Here is a 19,997-nt window from a genome sequence, read left to right as displayed (position 1 = left end):
GTTTTTGTGAGTGTGTGTGTCGATCGTCTCGTCATAGATGGAACAACTTCCTCTATGGTCAATTAGCAAGGGCGTGTCCGAGAACAGAAGGGCGTGTAAATGGTTTGATAAGACAAGGGATACGAGAGCTAGGGATGGGAATATTTTTTTGGGGGTGACTAACAGAAGGTGATGATATGATACAGAAAGATTGTAATGACATAGTATGTAACGCACAGGACTGTTACCGTTGTCACATCTTGAAGGTTAACTGTTACCAGACAGTGACAGGGAGGTCAGGGTATGTATACTCAGCATCACAGTTACAGTTTGCGGTGTTACGGTGCTACAGGAAGGGCGCTGCAATAATGGTATGGTACAAACGGAGGTTTTGCAATATAACATATGCTACAAAAACAGGGCTATGGCAATTGACATTGCAACAGGGAGAGTTATAACATTGTGGAGACCTGTAAGCGAGGGTCTTAACACTCAGTTACAGTTACGCTGTAACTGCGTGTGGCTACAGACGAGGGGTCGATATCATACACACTTACAGGCAGGAGGTAACGCCATACAGGGGGTACAGTGGAGGGAATGATAGCATAAAGTGTTACAGGCCAACTCAAGCGACATACAGTGGCTGTAAGCGAGAGAACAACACCACACATGTCTCACAACATGCAGGATTACAGGCGGTGCTTGTCAGTGCACGGCAAAACGTGACTCTTCAGCACATCCTAAGGATCGTGTGTGTGTGTGTGTGTGTGCTAACGGGGACTCGTGACGCCAGAGAGGCTGAACGTCATCAAGTGACGTCAGAGACGCCTAACGTCATCAAGTGACGTCAGAGATGCCTGTCCTCATCAAGTGACGTGAGTGATGGAGACTATGACCTTTTGTGTGGAAAGGCTGCATGTAGCGTGCCTGTGTGTGTGTGTGTGTGTGTGGGTGTGTGTGTGTGTGTGTGTGTAGTGAGCCAATGGAGTCTCCCAGGGACTTTAGAGTTATGGATCTATGCTTCCTCCTCACTTGTCGCCAAGAAAAGTAGTGCATTTAAGTGACCGATAAGTGACGGGAACTAGTAGGTAACGTGAGTATGCTGAAGTGCATCGATGGCTTTCATTTTGCCTCGTGTGTGTGTGTAGAAGCGACTAGTGCTTTCCTGTAACCCACGTATGTGATGAGCGAAATATATCACATAGTTTTTATGGGTATGTATGAGGGACGTCCTTATAAGTGGCAAGAAATGTAAGTGACAACAAGTATAAGTGACGAGAAATATAAGTGAGAGTGATCAGCAGTGCAGTGACCTCACGGGAGAGGCCGAATTAAGGAAATGACCCGAGTTTACCAGACTTCAAAATTGACAAAAGAAGGAAGGAAATCTCGAGATGAAAGAAGAAGTCGATTGAAATCATCAGTCATTAGAAATACGAGGTATGTGACCCGTGCAAGGAAACACACACACACACACACACACACACACACACACACACCACGCGCGCGCGCGCGCGAGTAGGTGGACCCAGCGGAAGACATCCCTGAAAAGGAAGATGAGATGCATCTTGGCCAGGTCTCCATTGATTACCGATAGAAAGGACGCCCCTTAGAACACCACAGACAGTCGGGGCAACACAGGAGTCAGGCATAGGGTCGGAGTCTCGTTGTATATAACAGTATTTCAAGACTCTCTCTCCTCTCCTCTCACCTCCTCTCCTCTTCTCCTTCCTCTTCGAGGAAGTACTGCCCAGAGACGGTCATAAGAACCTCTAGGCATGATGAATGTCTACATTAGATGGTCCGAGACCGAGATGTAGGGTTCGAAAACCCATCAGAACTCATCGTTACGTGCACTTAAGGTGATGGCCATGCCGAGCACACTCGCACATGTATACACATCCAAGAGATTGGTGGCCCCACTACTGTAGCGAATCTCTCTCTCTCTCTCTCTCTCTCTCTCTCTCTCTCTCTCTCTCTCTCTCTCTCTCTCTCTCTCTCTCTCTCTCTCTCTCTCTCTCCTCACGTGAGCCGAAGTTCTTCTGTAATGAAAGAATCATAGGGACTGGACCTTTGCAACAAAGCCCCGTTGTTGTTGTATGTCAAGAGGTAAAGCGCCTCCCCTCTTGGGAGGAGCTTGCAGTGGGGAGGGAGGGGTCGTAGGATATAGCATGATGGATGGGTTAAGGGAGAGGGAGGGAGGTATTCTTAACACCTCAGCTCCCCTCGCTAGGGTGCATGAAGAGAGAGAGAGAGAGAGAGAGAGAGAGAGAGAGAGAGAGAGAGAGAGAGAGAGAGAGAGAGAGAGAGAGACACTGACCGACTGCATCAAACCAACAAGAGACTTGCCTTTTAAGCACACACAGGAGGGTGCTAAAACTTAGCGGTAAGTGTCGGTGTAAATCTTCCCAGACGCTGCATTGAAATCTATTCTTCTTCTTCTCCTCCTGCTCCTGCTCCTGCACCACCACCACCACCTCCCTGTTCTGTCGTGTACGATATTCATGAGTTTGAGGAGGCAAACCACCCCAGGACCTTCTGACCACTGCCGAGGGTGCAATCCTTCAGGTCTCGTCTTAGAAACTAACTCTCTCTCTCTCTCTCTCTCTCTCTCTCTCTCTCTCTCTCTCTCTCTCTCTCTCTCTCTCTCCCTCCCTCCCTGCAGTTTGTGTCCGTCTCGTGTTCATTCAAGCAGGTTCAGGGGAGAGTGTATTGGTCAGGTCGCCCAAGGAATTTAGAAAAGCTTTCCCCATTTTCAATAAGATTTTAAAGATTTGTGTATGAATGTGAATGTAACTGAGGGAGGTCTGTCTGTATTGTGCATATAACATGTTGATGTTCATATTTTCCCCCCCCCCCGTATAGCTTCGTAGTTCTGTTTGTTAGGTGCGCATGACGCAGAAATATAAAGCGGAGAGGAGAGACATAGAGATAAAAGTGTGCGTACATTTACCCAAGTTATTACGGTGTACGCTAAACTGGCGGTCAGCATGCGAAGTCAGATGTTCTTGCTTTACGCAAGAGTAAAGAATTGTCGTAGAAGGCGACTAAAAGGGAAGGGAGTTGGGGGGGGGCTTGAAATTCTCCTCTCTACTTTTTACTTTTCCAAATGAAGGAACAGAGAAGGGGGCCACGTGAGGATATTCCGTCTAAAGGCTTAGTCCTCTGTTCTTAACGTTACGTCCCTAACGGGGGAAATGGCGGGTTCGATCCTGGCTGTTGGAGGTTTGTATGTTCTATGAAGGTGCGCGTTCACATGCACTTTATTCGTATATATATATATATATATATATATATATATATATATATATATATAATATATATATATATATATATATATATATATATATGTATATAATTTTTTTTTTTCTCTTCTTTTTCGAGAACATAATCATGATTTCGTTTAGACTTGGTTAGTTTAGAAGGAGAAAGTGAGGGCTCTGGGTAACGAGTCAAAAGTTCGTCAGTGCCTTGGACAGAAATGAATCGGATACTGTCTCGTGACCATGAGTAATGCTTTGCAGGCGTGGCCGCTGACGTCAGGAGGGCGTCCGCGCTTTCTATCCATTTCATCCGTGAGAGCCGCGTGATCTCTGAGCTAATCACGGTTCAACAACCTCATGAATATTCCTCTGCTGTTGTGACTGCAGGAACGGGTCGTAATTTACCTCATTCGTGATTCATGATGAGTCGATGGTATTGCACACTGAAGAAGAAGATGTGCTCGAACAGGAATCGAAGCCCTTTTTTTTTTTGTTTCGTTAGATGAAGTCTCGAGTTTGTTTTTGTCATTAGATTATTAGTTTAACAAGAATAGAAGATCTTTCTTGTTTCATTGGATGTAATCTAATTATTTTTTTGGCAATAAGATTATTAGTTATCTAGTGAAATTCAATTATTCGTAAAGGCTCGGGGCTTCACATGTTTCAGTGCCTTACGGTAGTCGGTGTTTCGGAAGGTTCAGTGCTTCGTAAGGTATAGTGTTCTGTAGTGATTCATTTTTGTGGTGTTTCACAATGTTATTTCATAAGGTTCGGTGCATGCTTCTCAACGGCTGTTTTTCACTGTTGTAGAGGAGTTAGCGTTCCACAAGGAACAGTAATTCATGACGTAGTTTTCCACGAGGTGTTTAATGAGATTTGATAAAGTCATAAGGCTCACTGCTTCACAAAGCCTTTGTTTAATAGAGTTCACTACTAAAGAGGGTTCACTGTCAAGATGAACCAGTTGATGTTCTTGGTGTGTGTGTGTGTGTGTGTGTGTGTGTGTGTGTGTGTGTAAGAAACAGTACTAACCACGGTAACTGATGGGACGAAGAGAAACGAGACCTTTGAACCATCTGTGAACCACTTCCACTATTACCATAACCATCGAATGGAGTTGGACGAGACGTAACGAGACGTTCTAATTTGTAGCGTAGCTGATGACCTACTTGTATATCTCGTAACACGAAGCGATGCGGATCGGAATTTCGAAGTCATCGTTAGACAAATCAACCTGGATAGTAGTATATATGGCTTTAATGTATGTCTTCAGTTGTATCCAGATAGTATAAAGGTGTTATAGAACTTTGGATGCCCTAGGATTTAATCTGTAGAGCAGTTGATATATATATTTCATTCTGTTCAGAAGTTTAAATAAGGTAGTTTATTACCTGATTGTGATTTTCCGTAGATTTAAATTCTGCTCCAAAATTTGCCTGACGTTCTGGTAAGTATTGCCGTTCGGAAATATTAGTTTCATCATTTCATTTCTTCTTTTCATAGTGGATACTTTCGCCATTCATGCCAGGAGTTGATGCCTTTGCTTTGAGATCGTAATGTCTCAAGCTGAACATTATCTATGTTTAGAGGGCGAATGTCTCATGCCAGCACCAGATGGAAACCGTATACACATGTGGCCTTAGATAAATGTCAGATATTTCCAAGATATGTTTTGGTTTCCTTGCACAGCAACGAAGGGGAGCATATATATATATATATATATATATATATATATATATATATATATATATATATATATATATATATATCAACAGTTTAGTCCTGCACTCCTTTAGTTTAGTTTATCAACCCAACTCTTCTGTCGGGGTTATATTAAGAGGTCGTCACTCCTACTTCAGCGAGAGAGAGAGAGAGAGAGAGAGAGAGAGAGAGAGAGAGAGAGAGAGAGAGAGAGAGAGAGAGAGAGAGAGAGAGAGAGTTCACCTGAGTTCATGACACCCCAGATCACCGTCGTGAGAAGGTTCCTCTGACCTACACTCATCAGCCATGTTAATATTATGCACACAAAAATTCTCTCCCCCACTCCCCCTGAAGTGCCCAATTTTCGCAGGCGAAGATGGCTGGCGGGGGTGGGTGGTGGTGTCCATTTCCAGTCGTATGGAAGACGATGCCTTTTTTTTTTTTTCCCCCCGAGATAAGAGTCGATCTTTATATACTGAGGGAGTGTGAGTTTGCTGACGAGAATTCCTCCATTGTTAAGGGAAATTCATGTCACATATTCATGGCGTACCCTAATATATATATATATATATATATATATATATATATATATATATATATATATATATATATATATATATATATATATATATATTCTCCGCCAGGTGTGTCTTTTATTTTCATGAGGCTCTTGGAGCGCACAGGAAACCAGCCACGTCCACCGACGGAGACCATAGGTCATGAAGTGGAGTAATGTTGTGTATGCGTGTCTATGTGTAGGGCACTCAAGTTGTAAGTGCGCCTCGTCTTTGTTATGGTTCTTGCATCGTGGGGCATCAAGGGCCTTGGGATATGTTGTAGGTAGGAGTGGGTGGGTGAATACCGGGGACTCAGATGGGGAAGTGTGACACGTGTTTTGCCTAGGGATTGTAGCTTCTGACGAGTGTGTGTGTGGTTGGTTAAAATGGAGTTTGGTGGGCGGTTGTTTACAGCTGGTCTGATTGACATAGTGTGTGTGTGTGTGTGTGTGTGTGTGTGTGTGTGTGTGTTTTGCTGGTTAGGGTGGTGTTGGGTGGATCTTAAGTAGAGGTTGCTCAAGTGTGAGGCAGAGGGGTAAGCTCACTATTTCTACTGGGGGTTGATGGTTGAACTGTATATAGAGTGGTTTCTGTGAGAGGGGTTTAGTGCTGAGTGCCAGGTATGTTCAGGTAGACTTGTACTGCGGGGGGATTTTCGTTTCGCTGTGTAGGTGTTTGTTACACAGGAATGCAAAGGAATTCAAACAGCACATATCACTGGGTCTCTTCCAAGCCGTTTGTGATATTGGAAGCCATATGAAAATCATGGTGCGGTAAGAGCAGAAATACGTGCATAAATGTGTGTGTGTGCTAGGCAGCCTGTGATTCTTCTGAGTGCACTATAATGTGTGCTTTGCAGCTTTGTTTGATTTGCTTCTAAGAAGGAGGAAGACCAAGGCAGGTGAGCCGTGATTTAAAGTGGAGAGGATGAATTGTTTGCAGCGGATGTGGCGTTACCACACACACACACACACACACACACACACACACACACACACATTCCTTTTTTAACACACAGGGAATTGAAACCCGATAAGTTCCCAAGTGCAATTTCTTGTAATGATCACATCATCAGGGGAGACACAAGAGAGAAATATAAGTCAGTCGATATAGAACGAAAAGACGTAGCTCGGACGCCATTTGGCAATCAAGTGACTACCCGAATGGAGGTCGGGTGCGTTCAAGTCTGGCAACATGCGTATCATAAGATTCATGTGGACAGGAAAGGGAACTGTTTACAAATTTCACCGTATTCCATTTCCCTGTGGATAAGAAGAAATGTCCTTTATATATATATATATATATATATATATATATATATATATATATATATATATATATATATATATATATATATATACAGAGAAAGAGACAAATATGAGAATTTTGATGAACGAGGTAAAAAAGAGAATAAAATTCCGAACAAAATGATAATTCAGCGAAAGCAGTTTAGGAATTCTTGTCGTGAACGAAGTCGAGTTGACAGAAGAAAAAAAGAAAAAGAAAAACTTTTATCCAGTAATAAATTAAGAAAACTCGTAACTTTAAAGAACGAACCCTCGAGGATGTGCCGCCACCAGGAGAATATATAGACAGTCGCAATATGAGAGAGAGAGAGAGAGAGAGAGAGAGAGAGAGAGAGAGAGAGAGAGAGAGAGAGAGAGAGAGACGAATCATCATTCCCTTGCAGGGAAGCGAGAGTAAGACTGGAGACGGGTTGAACGCTCTTCCTCTCGTCGGTTTAAACGCCGTCTAGCGTTTCTGAACTTAGGTTTCGAACTCGTTTTTCTTTTTTTGTTTTCCAACCAGCCTGCTGAAGATAACGCACCTGATCTCCACACAGATGTATAGATACCATGTTGGTACGAACTCTCTTTAAGTTGGTAGAGGTCTCGGTGGTAATTGTGGATGGGTGGGTCTTGGCGAGTGTGGATGTCATTTGGTTTTGGTTGGGATACTTTTGGCTCAGATGGTTAAGGTGGAGGGTGTGTGGATGTGGATTTTCAGTTAAGGGTTTATTAGTCGTTGTTTTTTTTCTAAGTTGTCGTGGAGGGTGTCCTTGATCGAAGTGGTTGAAGGAATGAAAGGCTATGGAAGAATGTGGATATGGAGAGTCATGGAAGGAGGATGAGAGATTGCAGATTAGGTGAGGGAGTAGATATGAATGGAATGATGTAGATAAGCGAGTGGGTGTGAGGAGAATGCAACAGTGAGGATATGAGTGTAGGAGGTGTGATGGTTTTGTGAGTTGGTGTGGACGACTGGATGAGGTTGTGAGTGGAGATGGGAATGAATTAGTTGTAACGTCGTTGTGGGTAGAAATTGGTGACTGGAAGAAGTTGTGAGTTCAGAAATGAGCGAATGCTGTTGTGAGTAGATGATGGTTGACTGACTGGATGTAGTTGTGAGTGTAGATAGGAATGAGGGAGTTGTAATGGTGTTGTGCATAGAAGATGGTTGACTGGATGTGGTTGTGGGTGTAGAGGTAGGGGTGAGGGGGTTGTGATGGTGTGCATAGAAAGTGGTTGACTGGATGTGGTTGTAAGTGTAGAGGTAGGAGTGAGGGGATTGTGATGGTGTGAATAGGTGGTTGACTGGATGTGGTTGTGAGTGTAAATAGGAATGAGGTAGTTGTGATGGTGTTGTGAGCAGAGGTGGTTGACTGACTGAGGTTCTGTATGGATGGAATACTTTGCTGAAGGTTGTGGTTGTTTATGAGTTGTGGTGGGGGCCAAAGACACGTTGGCCTGCATGCTTACGTGACTCGAGTGCGTACATGCACGTTTGAGTGCAGGAGGAGAGAAGACTTGGGTGGGGACAAAAAAAAAAGATGAAAGAAGGGATGGAAAAAGGTGGAACTTGTAACGAAAAACGGAACAGGTGAAAATGAGATTTTGATTTGGGTGGGTAGGTGTTTTTAAAGCAGGCATTTGGTCGGTGTGAAATACACCTCCCTCCTAAGGATTCCCTGCTATCCCTACAAGGCTCCTGCAGCACTCGGGAAGCTGGCCACGTCCGCCGATCGGCCAATATAGAGGCGTGATGTTGTGTGTGGCAACACTCCTTGTCAAGTTGTCACACAGCGTTGTGAAGGTAGCACATATTACGCTTGACATTTGACTTTCTTTGGGGAAAAATTCAAAACACTATCATATCTCATTTTTTAATAAGCGTCCTATTGAAGCTCGGGGTGGGCCAAAAAAAAAAAAAGAATATAGTCGAATTTTGTTTTTGTCCTTTTTTTTTTTGTCCTCCCTCAATGGGACAATGACTCCAGCGTCACCAAAGGACATCACAACTACAATAGCAGTGTCCCTGGAAAGAGAACCATTCTCTGGTTGGTGGGGGGTGAGGGGAAAAAAGAGGGTTGGGAGTTGGGGGGGGTATATATAATAAGGTCGAATAGACTGCGTTTGAAAATATGGCGTTGGGGGTAGAATGGCGCGCGCGCGTGTGTGTGTGTGTGTGTGTGTGTGTGTGTGTGGTCCATCATTGTAGACGATGGCCACAGAAAAATCTTCAACTGACTAACATCGGGTATTGAGAGAGAGAGAGAGAGAGAGAGAGAGAGAGAGAGAGAGAGAGAGTCTGGGATTGAAAAACAAAGAAAAAAAAAGAATATGTTCAGTTTCACAACTTGTGTAGTTTAGGTTCGGAAGGCGAAAGAAAATGGGGTAACTCCCACGCTGCGGGGGGGTCTCGTTCAGTGTTCTTTATGCGGTGTTCAAATATCCACCGTGGCGCCAATTGATCATTTGTGATTCACGTACGGAAAAAAAAGGTATGGATGTTTCTATCGTAATGTATGAAAGGGACGAGGGATATTATAATGGAGCTAGTTGGATCCATTGCTCTATGGGGGAGTGAACGAAGATGATCGAGTGTACAGAATGTTGGATGAGAAATGAAAGAAAATGTGAAGGTTTTTTTTTTTTGAAGAAAAATGAGGGTAGGTTTTCGAAGGTTGTTGAGGGAAGAGACCAGCGAGGTGTTGCCTAGCGATGTATGGTTAGTGGCGTTAACGATGGACCAACATCATGTGTCATTAACTCCTCGAGGACCATCAATGAAGGAGAGTTAGGGAAGAGACCCTTACCTACCTACCTGCCTTACCTTACCTTACCTTACCTTACCCATCCGGCCTGCCTCCTACCTACCCGCCGGCCTGCCTTTCTACCTTCCCTCCACACACCCCTGAAGGAGGATGCTACATCGGGTGGCCGCAAATAACCGAGGGCCAAGAAAAAAAAAGAAAAAAAGTAAATGAAGTTCTCGGCTGACTCACGTAAGGTGAGATAATTATTTTTTTCCCCCATTAGACCCAAAGGAAGGAGAGAGAGAGAGAGAGAGAGAGAGAGAGAGAGAGAGAGAGAGAGAGAGAGAGAGAGAGAGAGAGAGTCCAAAAAGTATGCCTTTCACGCAGATGAGCTTCGCTTAGAAGGGAGTAGCATACCCTGGACGGGCCTCATAGAAGGGTATTGAACTCCTGCCAGAGAACGGAGGAGATCCAGCAAGATTATACCCGAAGGAGGAAGAGGAGGAGGAGGACTTGGAGAACACACAGCCTCGAGAACAAAGATGAAATAACACGAGAGTAACGACACGTTATCCTCTTTTAAGACTTGGTCCTTAAAATTTCTCTCTCTCTCTCTCTCTCTCTCTCTCTCTCTCTCTCTCTCTCTCTCTCTCTCTCTCTCTCTCTCTCTCTATCTATCTATCTATCTATCTATCTATCTATCTATATATATATATATATATATATATATATATATATATATATATATATATATATATTGAAACACATTGGATACTAAATTTATTTGGGATCATAGTAAAACATCCCATTATAAGGGAATTCATCTTCATGTCCATCTCTCTAATGGCTAGCAAAACATTCAGTGGATGGGAATGTCGAGGGTGGAGGTGTGGGAGAGGAGGTAGGGTTGCTGAATTTACGGTTATGGCCCAGGCATGTAATGAGGTCCAGGATTATTCGCATCACGTTCTTCTGATGTCGATATAATGTTACAAGAGGATGTACTGGACGTAATTCGGTTCGACGGAGGCGTAGCCATATGGGCATCGACTGGTTCAAGAGGGAAGTCGAGGGAACATTAGACTCTCACACCTGTTAGTCGCCTTCTATGAAGTTTAGGAAAGGTGTGGGAAGTATTTTTCCTCTTATCACCGGGAAACAGACGAAGACCCATCTACTCACATACACACATGTATACATACACGCTTATACACGTACATATACATACAGATATCAACGTATACGTACACATAGTCTTTGGTATATATACACATGTACGTATTCATGCTCGCTTACCTTCATCCAATCCCGGTGCCACCCCGCCCCACAGGAGACAGCATCGCATTTCACCAGGAGTTCGAAACTATTATTCGAACTCCATTTGTATTACAGTAATCATTAAATGAAAATCATCACTTAGTGTGATCGTCATATTACTATATATATATATATATATATATATATATATATATATATATATATATATATATATATATATATATATATATATACAGATACGTTACCTTAGTTACCAGTTTCGCTGGGGTTCACTCGTTTAATAACCTGTACAATGGACCTGTAATGTGATTTGCATAGTAAATGGCCGTTTTACAGGAAACAATAAACTGATAACCTACCTACCCATTAAAAGGCAAATAATGGAATCGAATCTCTTCATTACATTTCCAAATTATCCCCACCTCATTTATCTGATTTTACGCTTGTTTTCATTCTTATTTTTGTCAATGCCTCTTGTTTTTCTCTCTTAATTTTCAATGATAAGTATCGTTTCATATGTCTTGATTACATTAATGAAAAGTCTCTCATGTGGCTCATTCCCTCAACAGTCGATTCCATGTATATAGGTGTACGAGGGTCTTTTTAGATCCAGATGCGATGGACGGAGGTTTGGTCTTTTGGCCAGAAACATCATCCCCCAAAACTTCGGACCATTGTAAATCAGGACACGGGTCTGTGAAAGCCACGGGGATCGACTGAGGTCACGTATCAACGTCAGCACATTGATCTCCGAGAAGAGAAAGAGAGAGAGAGAGATAGATTCCAATCACGTCCAAAAAGGTTTATATATATATATGTATAAAAAAAAAAAACGTCCTTGACTTACTTTTCGAGTTAAGGTCAGGGATCATGAGAGCGACATCGATCTCAGAGTTGGGAAAATGCCAATCGCGTCCGTATGTCGTCCTCGCTCTGCTTAAGCCTAGTTCAAGAACTGACTCTCGGTCGGAAGGAAGGTTGTCGGGAGGAGATACGATGCAAAAAGCCTCACAATATCATACTCCTTATGTACTCCATGTCGTAATGAAGTATGACGTTCGATATTTTCTTTTTCTTTTTTTTTCAAGAGGGAAATTATTTTCAGTGGGTCATTAGTAGCCTCTTGCGGGATGTCGTCCTGGTTTTCTGTTGGTGTGAGGGTGCAAGGTCACACACACAAACCTTTGAAGACGATGAATCAGTGTCAGAATGCTGCCCTGGGACGATGGTTAATCCCCCCTGAACGGCAGACGAATCGTGTTGATGGACGGGATCATCTGCATACAAAGTCTCTCCGTCAGATTCACCGCGTGTGTCCGATATACCCATTTCGTCTCCGTTCGTCTTGACATATGGAGATGATATTGATCATCCCACATGTGTTATCTCGACACCCTTGACACCCACCTCCCCCCATTAGGCACTAAATAGGCAGACCTGAAGAGGGAGAGAAAGATTTTATTTTTTTTTTTCTCCGTTTGTTCCCCCTACAAAGTGATTTAGGTATCAGTAAGATTTTTTTTTTTTTTGTAAGGTCTCCGGAGGAATAGATGTTGGGTCGAGAGCTTTAAACAAAAGGAAATTATGGTGAATATGACCACTGGGTCCTTTCGAGGCTGTTGGTGAGTGTGAAAGATACTATAAGCCTCTATATTGCTCTGTCCATACCTCGTTCATTTGCTGTAGGAACAGATGAGATTTTTAGGTTTTTCAGAAGTTGAGTCATAGGCCAACGGACCCTCTGTTGTCTGTCTGTCTGTCTGTCCCATGTACTCCCACGTACTCGGGCCAACGGACCCTCTGTTGTCTGTCTGTCTGTCTGTCTGTCTGTCTGTCCCATGTACTCCCACGTACTCGGGCCAACGGACCCTCTGTTGTCTGTCTGTCTGTCTCATGTACTCCCACGTACTCGGGCCAACGGACCCTCTGTTGTCTGTCTGTCTGTCTGTCTGTCCCATGTACTCCCACGTACTCGGGCCAACGGACCCTCTGTTGTCTGTCTGTCTGTCTGTCTGTCCCATGTACTCCCACGTACTCGTAAGACAAAATGACAATTTCACGCGTGCTTTCTCGGGTTGATATATATGTGTGTGTGTGTGTGTGTGTGTGTGTGTGTGTGTGTGTGTGTGTGTGTGTGTATTGATCTACAAATTGTCATCACTGATCTATTTGAGAATATTCAGAGAAAGAATAGCATCCTCCCCAACTGACCTACCATCGTTTTGAATCGAAACTTACGATACTTAAAAATCACCTCAACACTTTACCGTACGACGCCTTACGGGATAATCGGGCCAGTCTTGCTTGCCAGGCATCTTCGTCCGTCTTTATCATGCAAATTCGTACAGTCTTGTCGTTTACATTCGTCGTAAAATGGAGGATAAAACATGTGGGAGATGGTGACTCCCAGCACCAGAAAATAGGCGAGATGTTAGTCGTAAGGGCAAGAAAGAAAACGAGAGAATGAAAGTGAGAAATTATGATTCTCAATATGTCTATGGTGTAACTCGGGTATTTATTTTTTTCAAAATTGAAATTTATGGAGATATATGGGTATATTTACTATGAGACTATCTACTTACCTACCTATCTAGGAGTACCTACAGTGAGGTCTTTTCCCCATAGGCAAAGCTAGCGCGTATAGCTCACCGCAGGAATATTTAGGAGTTAAGACTATGAGATTGAGTGTGTGCGATGGTGGGCTGGATGCCATAAAACCCACGTGTGGAGGAGGCCGAGGGACATTGTGCAGTAAGATGAGCACTGGAAGGGGAAACTTGACAGCCACTGAAGGGGTGGTTCACTGCGCCTCTGTCACTTACCCTTTCCGATTCCGAGGTGGGCAGTTCCTTCCGTTTCCGGTGGCAGCTAATCACTTATTAAGTAGGGAGAGAGAGAGAGAGAGAGAGAGAGAGAGAGAGAGAGAGAGAGAGAGAGAGAGAGAGAGAGAGAGAGAGAGAATGGAACATTAATGTAAGCAAACATGATGAAATATGGATGTAAAGACGGAATGGCGACTTCCGCTTGACCTCTTAAGACGAGAGTGCCTCGGAAAAATGCCAGAGTCCATCCACCTCTCGTTCAACTTCCCTTCCCTCCCACTCGCACGCCTCTCTCTCTCTCTCTCTCTCTCTCTCTCTCTCTCTCTCTCTCTCTCTCTCTCTCTCTCCCTCCCCATCCTTGTGTTCCCCCTGCCTCTTATTACTCCTAAATTTCTTTATTAGTGTTCCCTTCCTTCTCCCTCCCTTAGTTCCTTCCTTCCTTCCTTCCTCCTTTATATATATATATATATATATATATATATATATATATATATATATATATATATATATATATATATCCTCATCGCTATGCACGCTCTCCTCCTTTCCCATCTATATTTTCCCTCCCACTACCCCTTCCTCACTAATTCCTTTGCGCTCCTCCCTCCCACCCATGCTCTCTCCTCTCCATTTCTTGACTCCAAAAAAGAAAAAATACCACCACCAACCACCACCACCACCAGCAGCAGCGACCCCTCATCCCTCCTTCCCTGGTATCCCAGCGTTGATATGAGGAGTTCGCAGGACACAAGAATTTATGACCTTGGGAGAGCATCTCCAGGCTGGGCGAGGGGACGTCCCCAGCAGGTTTATCAAGGCCAGCGGGAGACGTACGAGGTGCTACTGCTTCGGTGCTGTTCCTGCTGTTGCCTTCAGAAATCTGCTGTTGATGCTGCTGCTGCTGTTTTGACGAATTACCTCTCGTATATACGACAGTCTATGTACGACCCATCATCAAAACGGACGGTTCATTCTCATCCAATTTTCTTCCTCTTTTACAGTTCTTGGGGCTCGCCAAGATCATCTGATTTGACGACCGTTTTTCTTTTTCTTTATCTGCCGTAACAATTCATTTGTGTCTCCTTAGTTGAATGAAAAGTTGGCCGGATATTTTTCTCTCTGAAGTGTCTGTCTTTTTCTACTGTTACCACACTGATCTGTGATTTCTCAGTGCTCTTCGTCTATCGCAGACGGCCTCTAAAGGACCCAAATGGTCTGTCGCTGCTTGAATTCCTTTGTATTCCCTTGTAAGATGTTGCCCCCTGGGTTATTCTCTCTCTCTCTCTCTCTCTCTCTCTCTCTCTCTCTCTCTCTCTCTCTCTCTCTCTCTCTCTCTCTCTCTCTCTCTCTCTCTCTCTGCCTTATCATCATCAACGCGCATCATTACGGGCAGCTGAAGTGGTGTGAAGGGAGATGGTGTCGCCTTTTGATGGACCGAGTCTCCTTCGCCCTCTCTGTTTTGGGGAGGTGATGTCGCTCTTTGAGGAGGAGCCAGAAGAGCACACATCATCGAGTTGTTATACAGGAGTTCGAGTTACAGTAGGTAAGGCAAGGCACCTCGCATTGCTCATATACGTTTTCCTTTACCTGCAACGAGAACGCAGTGCCATGACATAGCGCCTACTCTCCTAGTACTCTTCCTGCCTGCTATATCGCGTGAGGTCCCCTAACTGAGACTGGTAACTCGACAGTCCTCCCCTTAAACATAACGCACTACCTCGCCCTCCACATGAAAGGAACCATTAGCTCAAGAACCCACTTCAGCCCCGACGACTATAGATACTGGCATCTGCTACCCTGGGTCTTCTTGCTGCTGCTGGCGGGAGGAGGAGGAGAAGGAGGGAAGGAAGAGTCGATCTGCTGCTATCGTCTCTTGTTTTCCATCAAGGGGGGGAATCGTGGTCGTGTTTCCGATGTTGGCTCCTCCTGTAGGCACAGTTCAAATCCCGAATATTTTTGTCCTCGTCTCGTCAGTGTCCGTCGGGTTATTGCTTGCTGGAATGCAGGATGAGTTGGATGTGGTTGAGGGAAATACGCCAGCGGGGAGCTTTATGTCGTGGGACGGGAATGTATGTCAAGGAAAAGGTGTGGCAAAAGAGGACAGAGAGGGAAGGGAATAAGGGGGATAGATACGGGGGTTGATGAATGTAGGAAGAGAGAAAATAGATAGAATATGTGTTTTTCTGTCATTATTTCTTTGTGTGTGTGTGTATGTGTGTGATTTAATGTTTTGTGATTCATATATGCGCGCTACAGGGATAGAGTTTTACACGTATTTCTCTGTCTCTTATTCTTGTATGTATGAATGTACCGTGTCTTTACTCCAGTCATCTACAACTTGGTTCCTATACACGATTCTTCGTTACATCTCTTCGAACAAGGGTATTGCGTAGTTCACCGTCACTGGATCTTGTTACCTTATCCATGCATCTTTCAGAGACCTTTTGAGGATAGACATCATCAAACTGATTCAGAAACTCGAATGCTGATCAAGACACACTCGACTTGCTCCCATCTCTTCTTTGATATACATGTGTGAATTACTGCTTTATATTGCCGTCCTACAGTTTCCACAAAGGTTAATTTGTCCATCACCACAACTCTGCCCTTCCTTACAACAATAACCTAACTCTCCCATGAAGGCTTTCACTGAAGACATATGACAATAATAACATTGTATCCCAGAAAGCAGCCGTCGTCCACCCTACTAACGCTATGGATATAACGAGACCCTTTCAAAAGACAGTACTCTCTTCAAAAACCACTCAACCACTACCATTACGATTTTCTTCAACCATCCACTACACTACCCATTACATCACCCATTACAGTACTATTTTGCGCCAAGGCACAAATGGAAAGGAACCCAAACTCGCTAAGACATAAATGGGTTAAGGGAAGGAGTGATTGTCGCCTGGAACGTAATGGAGCGCAGTGAAGGAGCCGGTCTGGGTAGCTAAGATTAGTGCAGTGGAGATGAAAATGCTGGACACGGATGATAAGAGTTATCGCCCCATTGGTGAAGTTGAGGAAGGATCCCTTGCCTGTCCCACGCCCCAGCGCTTTAGGGATATATATCCCAGCGAGAGGGACGGTATGGGAGGAACGCCTTGTGGGCGAAGAGGAGGGACGGGAGAAGTGTGAAGACGTGGAGTGAAGGAGGGTAGAGAGAAATGAATAAGGTGTAGGAAATATGCGAAGGTGCAAGTGAGAATAAAGAGACTTAGGAGGAAATGAGGACCTGTGTAACAGAGAGAAAAATCACAAAAAAGAGAAAGAGAAAGAGAAAGAGAAGAAAGCAAGAAATTGAGGGGGAAAATGAAGGTAACGTATCAATAGGCAAATGGAAAATGGGGTAGAAAATAAGGAGAGATATCATGGTGAGAAGGAGGAGGAGGAAGAGAGGGAAACTCGAGGAGGAGCAAGAGGGGAAACTCGAGAAGCCAAAACCTACAAAGGAATGTGATTGGCTCTCCCCTGTGCAGTGCCTGAAAATCTGTGGTCCCTCCAAACACACACCACAGGCTCCCGGGAGAGGATAATCCTATAGTGTATCCTGTATCTGTGTGCCAAGTCTGATGTGGATGATCTAATTACGAGAGGTAAAAGCAGCATTGTGTATATTATATATATATATATATATATATATATATATATATATATATATATATATATATATATATATATATATATTATATGACCTCTCCCTTCTTAGAACTTGTAAAAAAGTTATCATCTATATGTAAATGACAAAGGGAAAATGATCTAGATATACTGAGCCCAGGTACACGACTTCTCGTGCGCACGGGAATGTTGGCATCATCAAAACAAATATGATTAAGAGTTGAGAGTAAAATGAACCGGTGCTATAAGTGTGGTTATGACGGAGTGAGGGACTACCGATTACGCCACCAGGAAAATAGGTCTGAGAAGTGGAAACGGTCAGAAAGGAAGACGACCACAGAACGCGCTAAACATAACGCGAACGAAAGCCAGGTATGTCAGGAAAAAAAAATAATGCGTATTTATGACAGTAAAAGAACCTTGGGGGGGTCATACGTAGAACAAATATAACGTTGACGAGCTCCTCTCGACTGTCTGTCTATCCCTTCATCTATCCCTGTCTATCCCTTACGTCTGTCTTCCTCTCCGCTTCGTTCGTACATTCCTCTCTCTCTCTCTCTCTCTCTCTCTCTCTCTCTCTCTCTCTCTCTCTCTCTCTCTCTCTCTCTCTCTCTCTATACTGGGTTCGTAGCAGACCTGAATGAGGCTAAGTATAAGACCAAGTGAAGCAGCTGCTGTGAGGAGAAGCGAGCGGTGTATTTTTATCTGCGAGTTCGAGTGGTGGTGGTGGGCATCCATCTGTATAGCGAGACGGGAGACGTCTATTTCTGTAGTTCGAGTCGGGGTTTGTGGGTCGAACTAGGGAGGCGAAAAGTCGGGTACCATATATTCTTTTCTGTTGAGGATTTGAGGGAGGATTGACCCGTTTATCCGGTGCTTCGAAAGGATAGTCGAGTGAAATCATATCTTTCCATTGAGGTAAAAAGTATTCTAGATCGAACTGCCTTACTCGACTCGATTTCCTTTTTGCATTCTTCTTCTGCATCAGCAAAATGTAGTGATTGATGAATCTTAAAGACTGTATGAGCTAAGATACAAGCACAGCTTTACGCATTACACGTAACAACGAAGGATACAATCAGAACCTTCACTTCACCGTGAAGAGATATATGCACCAATCGCCAGTGGAATGACAGAATAAAAACAGTGAGTACTTTCGTTTATTACATCCTCTGTCGGAGGATGTAATAAACGAAAATACTTCGATCCCCTCGTGTGTGTGTGTGTGTGTGTGTGTGTGTCAGGATACTGTTTAGGTATTCACAGCATCTTACCCGCCCCTCTTAAAAGGGACATTAAGCTTACTTTTAAGCATCATAAAACAGTCTCAAGCTCCCATTAACAACCCCATTGTACGTACACACTCTCTCTCTCTCTCTCTCTCTCTCTCTCTCTCTCTCTCTCTCTCTCTCTCTCTCTCTCTCAGAGGGTCGTATATTCCTCATCGACCGCCATCATCACCACCACCATTGCCCATCGGCCAATGGGAGAGATTTATGACGTATTTTTTTTCCTCCTCTCTTAAAGATTTTCCTCACGATGGAGTTTGCCCTGAAGGGGCAATGGCGAGATGTATGTGTAATGCAGGTCCCTTTACCTTATTATTATTATTATCATTATTATTATTATTATTATTATTATTATTATTATTATTATTATTATTATTATTATTATTAATATTATCCTTATTATCATTATTATTACTATTATTTTATTACTTCAACTGCTACTATTATTTTGTTATCATTATTACTATCATTATTTTACTTCAACTTCCACAACTGTTATTATTGTTTTATTATTATTATTATTATTATTATTATTATGCTTATTATTATTGCTTATTACTTCAACTGCTACAACTATTATTTTATTCTTCTTATTATTATTATTACTATTATAATTTTATTACTTCAACTTCTACAACTATTATGATTGTTTTTCTTATCATTATTATTATTATTATTATTATTGTTATTATTATTATCATTATTATTATTATTATCAACATTATTGTTATTATTATTATTATAGCGTTTACTTCTGCCCTCGCGGATGTATCAGAATAATTGAATTAACTTTTCGTGTTCTTTCTCGCAAAATCAGGAATCCAATTTCCTTTAATTGTTGATGAAGTTAAAGTTGTGAACTCAAATAATTCCCCTCTCTTGTCTCCATGTGTTCCATTCAAGCGTGTTCCCACCTATAAGGGGAAAATGCTTTAGGGTTTTTGGGTTCGTGGATAAAACAATGGTTGGGTATGTGTGTACAAAAGTATATAAGTGTAAGGGGTAACGTGTGTCATGAACAAATTGTTCGTTTGTATGACTGACATATTATAGAATGAATAATCTATCGCGATACAGGCTGTAGACATAAGGATGTATCTATTACTTCGCCTATATTACTTAGGCAATACGAATATCAAATTCTTCACGTGTGTGAGAAGTATGAGTGGAAGATTTCTGTTATGAGTAAAAAGTAGTGAGATTGTGAGCCATCGATTTGTTTGTGAGGTATATGAACGTAGGATCTTCTGCATGATCGAGTCACATCCTGGAATGTAAGAGCGTTTGGCTTATGTAAGTAAAGTATGAGAGTGTACGATGTCTTATGAAATTAAAAGACGTTAAGATAAGGCAGTTCACCTCTGTGACTGCAACAATTGAGTTGTTGAATATTTCGTCGTAAGAACTGAAAAAAAAGGGGGATAGTATCATACACACACACACACACA

General features: G+C 43.0%; 1 protein-coding gene across 10 annotated transcripts in view; it reads left to right on the top strand.

Moving 5' to 3' along the window:
* SK (small conductance calcium-activated potassium channel) overlaps positions 1-19,997 on the top strand; it is an 821,538-nt gene that overhangs the window by 475,063 nt on the left and 326,478 nt on the right. The window lies entirely within an intron of this gene.

This window comes from Panulirus ornatus, chromosome 17, assembly GCF_036320965.1.
Source record: "Panulirus ornatus isolate Po-2019 chromosome 17, ASM3632096v1, whole genome shotgun sequence".
NCBI classification, from domain to species: Eukaryota; Metazoa; Arthropoda; class Malacostraca; order Decapoda; family Palinuridae; genus Panulirus; species Panulirus ornatus.
The sequence above is the reverse complement of the archived record's forward strand: the minus strand, read 5'-3'. Positions and strand labels throughout refer to the sequence as shown.